Here is a 6,244-nt window from a genome sequence, read left to right as displayed (position 1 = left end):
CTATACACCTGTGCATGTACCTATGGGCATGTGGTATATTGACAGGCATTAGAGGAGCTCGCCCTTTATGAAAGTTGCCAATGAAGAATTCAGGATCTCTTGGCAAACATTTAACACAAACCAAAATGAAAAAGCAGCAGAAATGTAGAGAGCCTGGTGCAGGAATGGCTAGAAGAGAGAGGCCATAGTCAGATCAATTTAGTTAGGCTGACAAAGCAGGCCTCAGCCTCAAGGGCATAGCAAGAGGGAAAGCACGTAGACTTGTGATAAGATGAACAAAGACAGACTGTAAAAGAAGAACTAGAAGAACTCTGCTAGCCATGAAATTGCAAAAGTGTAGCTATAAACTTAGCCGATCAGCATAGTGACGCATATGGCAAGGCAACCAATGATGAGCTTAGCTTTTGCAATATGCATGAGTTAATTAAGCACTGTATTTAATCGCCACTCTAATTATCAATAAACGAGACTTCGCAGATGACCGAATTGGTGTCCGTGTCTCCCTTCGCCGACAAATGGTGACCCCGACGCTGTCCCTCCGTCGCTGAAAAAGAAAACGGGGGAGAACGCGCCACGGTCGGTGAAGTTGAGTTTGGGGCCTGCTGCAACCGGGTCGGTGTCAAACGACGTAGGAAAGACACCCTCAGGAGCTACAGAGGTGGTCCTGGGCCATACGTGCTGCCGAAGCCGGAGAGTTGCAACGGCGCCGACGGTAAAAAATGGACAGGCAAGCAGCATATGATTTATTTATAGCACATATAGATAAGTTAGGGCTAAAAGAGCTTAATCCCAGGAAGGACATACCGGGGTTGTTAGCCTGGGGTTCTGCTAAAGGCTTATTCACTAACCCTCATAGTGTGCATGAGTTAAATGAGTGGCGTAAGTTAGGAGATGTACTGTGGGAGGCAGTGTTAGCAGATGATAAGACAGCAAAAAAGTTAGGAAAAATCTGGCAAGTAGTTCATAACGCGCTCTTAAAGCAACAGGCAGAGAAAAGGGCGGCACAGCAAGCAGTAGAGGCATATAAAAGAAATGCTCAGTATGGTGATAATGAGCCCCTTGCACCAAGCACAAGAAGGGTTGAAATACCTATTCTTAGAGACACAGCAGGAATGGCCGATGGGGTTAGTTGCACTTGGCCCTCTGCACCCCCCTCAGAAGAACTGGGGAATAACGCTGCCAAAGCAGCGGAGGCAATTACAGAGAGCGAAACATCCCAACCTTGCGGCATAGAATCCCCTTGCCGGTCTGAATCTAGCACCCCTAAACCTGCCAGTGAGCCAAATCCTGTCCCTAGGGCGGAAAGCGACCTGCGGGGGGAAGTGGCAAGGCAGCGGAGGGAGGCATGGAATATGCTAGCTAGACACGGCCTGGAGACTGGGGATGACGCCGCTGTAAGCGCAGTCAAAGTCTGGACCTTTCCTGTAACATACACACAGGGAGTAAACCAACAAGGACAAGCTGTACAAGTGGGAGAGTATGAACCACTTGATTGGAAGTTGCTAGCACAGTTACGGCAGACAGTGAGTCAGTTCGGGTTTCGGAGCGAGCCAGCCAAGCAAATGCTAGACTATCTATTTGACACATATTTGTTACTGCCAAATGATCTAAAAAGCATAGCAAAATTAATTTTCACACCACATCAGCAAATGCTATTTAATGCTCACTGGCAAGCTCTTGTTGCCGAGGCAGTTGCAGTACAAAGGGGTCAGGGTGATCCCTTAGCCGGAATTACAGCAGATGAGTTAATGGGAGTAGGCGCATTCCGCAGGTCAGAAACTCAGTTACTCCCGGGGGCCGACAGGGTTAGAGAAGCCATGCGTATCGTAAGAACTGCTATTGATCAGGTGAAAGATAGCTCAGGTATACCCATGTATATGGGAATAAAACAAGGAAGAGAAGAATCCTTTGGGGACTTTGTAGATAAGGCTACCGCTGCTATCGACAGGGCAGGAGTTCCAGAGTATATGAGAGGGGCGATGTTAAAGCAATGTGCGTTACAAAATAGCAATGAGGCAACAAAGAGGGTATTGTCAACTCTAGGAGCTAATTGGACGATAGAAGAGGCATTAGAAAGAATGGCGCTACAGCCATCAGGGTCACAAGTTTTCTTAATTAATGCACTAAAAGAAATAGGCTTAGGGCTACAGAAACAAGCTGAATCCACACAGTCACAGGTACTAGCTGCTCTTGCCCCGCTCCGTGCTTCCACAGCAGCATCGGCCACAGCGAACAACCGCCGACCTCCTTCAACGCGATGCTTTAGATGCGGAAACGGGGGCCATTTTCGACGAGACTGCCGAGCCTCAGGAGTGTGGTGCCAAAACTGCCAGAACAACACCCACAACACGTCAGCTTGTCGCCGCCAATCGGGAAACTCCAGGCGGAGCGCGCCCGGCAGCCGCGCCCAGACACAAGTAGCCGCCGTAGCATCAGCGCCATCTCCTGTCTGCAACCAGCCACAACAGGAAGCTTGGGACTCGACTTGGCAGCCGCAATAAAAACATCATTATTAACAACACGCCCCGCTAAAGTCCCAACTGGAGTACAAAGCCCGGTAACTATTAAAGGACAAACTTTTGGAGGACTAATAGTGGGACGCTCATCGAGCTCCATTTTAGGACTGTTTGTACTACCAGGTGTCATCGATGCAGACTATACTGGGGAAATACAAATAATAGTCTATACTCCTTTTCCTCCTCTAACAATTGAGGCAAATCAACGTATTGCTCAATTTATTCCACTTCCACAGTTGAGCCGGGGTGTTCAACCACAAACACAAATCCCGCGCAAGGACCAAGGTTTTGGGTCCTCTGGTGTTGCTCTACTCACAATGGATCTTAATACTAGACCTAAAAAAGAGGTGAAGTTCACCTATGCAGGACGTACAATAAAAATGATGGGACTTTTAGACACTGGAGCAGATACCAGCATTGTTTCTCCAGAAAAATGGCCCTGTGATTGGCCATCATTACAAACCACGGATACCGTGACGGGCGTCGGAGGGTTCACCCTCGCAAAGAAAACGCCCCCAATAAGGGTTACTATAGATGGGCAGGACTTGGTAACTGTGTTATCAGTAGTTGCGTTACCGCCCATGGTACATTGTCTAATTGGAAGGGACATTCTAGCTCAGCTTGGGGTCGTTCTATCCAACGAGCACCCTTTGGGGTAATTGCCATTGCTTGGACTTTCCCAATCCCAATCACCTGGACTACCAATGAACCGGTAATGGTTAAGCAATGGCCTCTAAAAAGGGAAAGTCTAATACAAGCACATCAACTCGTAAAAGAACAATTTCAACAAGGACATTTAAAACTTTCCACAAGCCCATGGAACACGCCAATTTTTGTGATTAAAAAGAAATCAGGGAAATATCGTCTTCTACATGATTTAAGAGCAGTAAATGATCAAATGGAAGCAATGGGAGCATTACAACCGGGACTTCCCAATCCAGCCATGCTTCCACAACATTGGCCTCTTTTAATTATTGATTTAAAGGACTGCTTTTTTACTATAGCCTTACACCCCCAGGATACAAAAAGATTTGCATTTACCCTACCGGCAATTAACAGGGGGGAACCTGACAAAAGATATGAATGGACTGTTCTTCCACAAGGCATGAAAAACTCGCCTACTTTGTGTCAATTATATGTTGATGCGGCCTTACAACCCCTAAGACTAAAATGGCCCGACACAATTATTTACCACTATATGGATGACATCCTATTCGCCCAGAAAACAGCATTTACAAATATTCAAATGCAGGAAATTCAAAACACCTTAGCAAAAGCATCTCTCATGATAGCTCCAGAAAAGATACAGCAATCTACACCATGGAAGTACCTAGGATGGACTATTACAAATCAAATCGTACGGCCGCAAAAACTTCAGATTGCAACAAAAATCACCAATCTAAACGAAGCACAACGCTTACTAGGAGATCTACAGTGGCTCAAACCAATTGTTGGAATACCCAACTCTCTGCTAGAATCCCTCAGGCCACTACTTAAAGGAACTGATCCAACCACACCTGTAACCATGACACCACAACAAAAAAACGCTCTCAATGGCATTATTCGCTGCGTCAATGAAGGATTTGTCTCCCGCCGGGATGTATCATTACCTATAGACCTTACCATTTGGAATACTCCTGATCATCTACTTGGAGCACTTACACAGACACAAAAGAAAACGGGGGAGATACAGGTACTAGAGTGGATAACCCCACCTTTACAAGCAAAAAGGACAATCAGTACAAAAATCGAACAAGTAGCTACCTTGATTCGTAAGGGTCGGGTAAGGATTTTGGAAATCACCGGAACAGGCCCGACCGCAATCTACCTACCCATGAAAAAGGAGGATTTAGATTGGTACCTCCTTAACTCTGAGGACTTACAAACGGCTTTGCTGGAAGCTGGAGCAGCAGTCAACACAGGACCGCTGACACCACGTCACCTTCAGTGGTTAGGAAATTGGGACTGGGTATTAAAACCAACACGATCGGAACAACCGATAGCAGGTGCTATCACAGCATTCACGGATGCCGGAAAGAAATCGAGGAGGGCAGCCATCACCTGGAAAGAAGGCCCTCGATGGAAAAAGCAGATAATAGACGCTGATCCAGAGGACAGTTTACAAACATTGGAATTGCTTGCTGTTGTGTGGGCACTAAGTGAACTGCAAGGGCCTTTGAATGTGGTCACTGACTCGTTTTATGTTGCAGGAGTAGCCCAGAGAATTGAGGACGCCTCTGTGAAAGAGGTGCAAAACAAAAGACTCTATGAACTCTTGCTGCAGCTAAAGCGAGCAGTAGGAGCAAGGTTTAAGCCTTATTGTATCATACACATCAGAAGCCACAAGTGGGATGTAGGTTTGGGTGAAGGCAATGCCAGGGCAGATAAATTGGTTATGAATGTAGCAGATGATAGGGGGATTGAGGCAAGAGAGTCGCACACACGATTTCACCAGAATGCTAAGGGATTGGTGCGTGAGTTCAAAATAGGCATACAAGAAGCTAAAGCAATAGTGAGAGCTTGTCCCACCTGCAGTCATCACAACAGTGGGGTGGGTCTTGGGTGTGGGGTAAATCCTCGGGGTCTAGAAAGTAATGAAATTTGGCAAATGGACGTTACACATGTAGCAGAATTTGGTAGGCTCAAATATGTGCACGTCACAATAGACACCTACAGCAAGTACATTTGGGCTACCGCACAAACAGGAGAAAAGGCAATCCATGTAATAAGGCACCTAACAAGTTGCTTTGCAGTCATGGGAATGCCTAGGGAAATAAAGACCGACAATGGACCAGCCTATGTCGGCAAGAAAGTAAGCCAATTTATGAGACTCTGGGGAATCAAACACATTACAGGAGTACCACACTCACCCACAGGACAAGCCATAGTAGAAAGAGCCAATGGGACACTCAAACAGTACCTACTCAAGCACAAATCCATAGATGATCCACAAGAAAGGTTAGCTAAAGTTCTTTATGTTATAAATTTTTTGTGTGTGTTTGGGGAAGAGTCAGAGCCGCCTGCAATTAGGCATAGAGGGAAAAGGGAAAGTAACAAAGAAGAAGGCACAAAAGCGTGGGTAAAGTACCGGGATCCAAAGACAGGGATATGGAATGGCCCCGCTGAGGTAATATACTGGGGCAGAGGTTATGTTTGTGTTTCTACTCCCACAGGAACAGTTTGGGTCCCTGCTAGATGGGTGAAGCCCATTCTAAATGACCCAGTTCGTGGAAAGATTCCTGAGGGCGCGATTAACACCGGTCCAATTAACACCGAACGACCGAGAACGGATTCATCAGAAATTAGCAGTGACCTTACAACCCTATTTACAAGAGCTGGGACAGTATAGCCGCGTAGCCCGCGAAGCACTACAGCAACCGCCATTGGACTGGGCCGACTGGCTTGAAATCCACGCCTACAGGGAAGAACAGCCTCTCAATGATCGTCCATGTTGTGCATGTGGGGGGTTGTGGTGTGAGGCTTGGGTGGCTTTAAAGTGCGGGCGCTGTGGGGTCTGCTCGTGGGTAAGGCAACAAGGAGTATATGATTTATGGTGTGCAAAGTGTCAGAGTGAAGACATAAGGCGTTCAGACTGGAGTACAGCTTTAGAGCAAGAAGCAGGAGTACCATATACGCAGCTCCAGAGTGTGTATGAGGCACCAGAACAGCTTATGTTAGCTTGGGCCCGATGGGCAGCTACTAAGTGGCTCTGGAGGCAACGCATTAAC

The sequence above is a fragment of the Sturnus vulgaris genome, chromosome 12 (assembly GCF_052056855.1).
Source record: "Sturnus vulgaris isolate bStuVul1 chromosome 12, bStuVul1.hap1, whole genome shotgun sequence".
NCBI lineage: Eukaryota > Metazoa > Chordata > Aves > Passeriformes > Sturnidae > Sturnus > Sturnus vulgaris.
Note: the sequence above shows the minus strand (reverse complement) of the source record.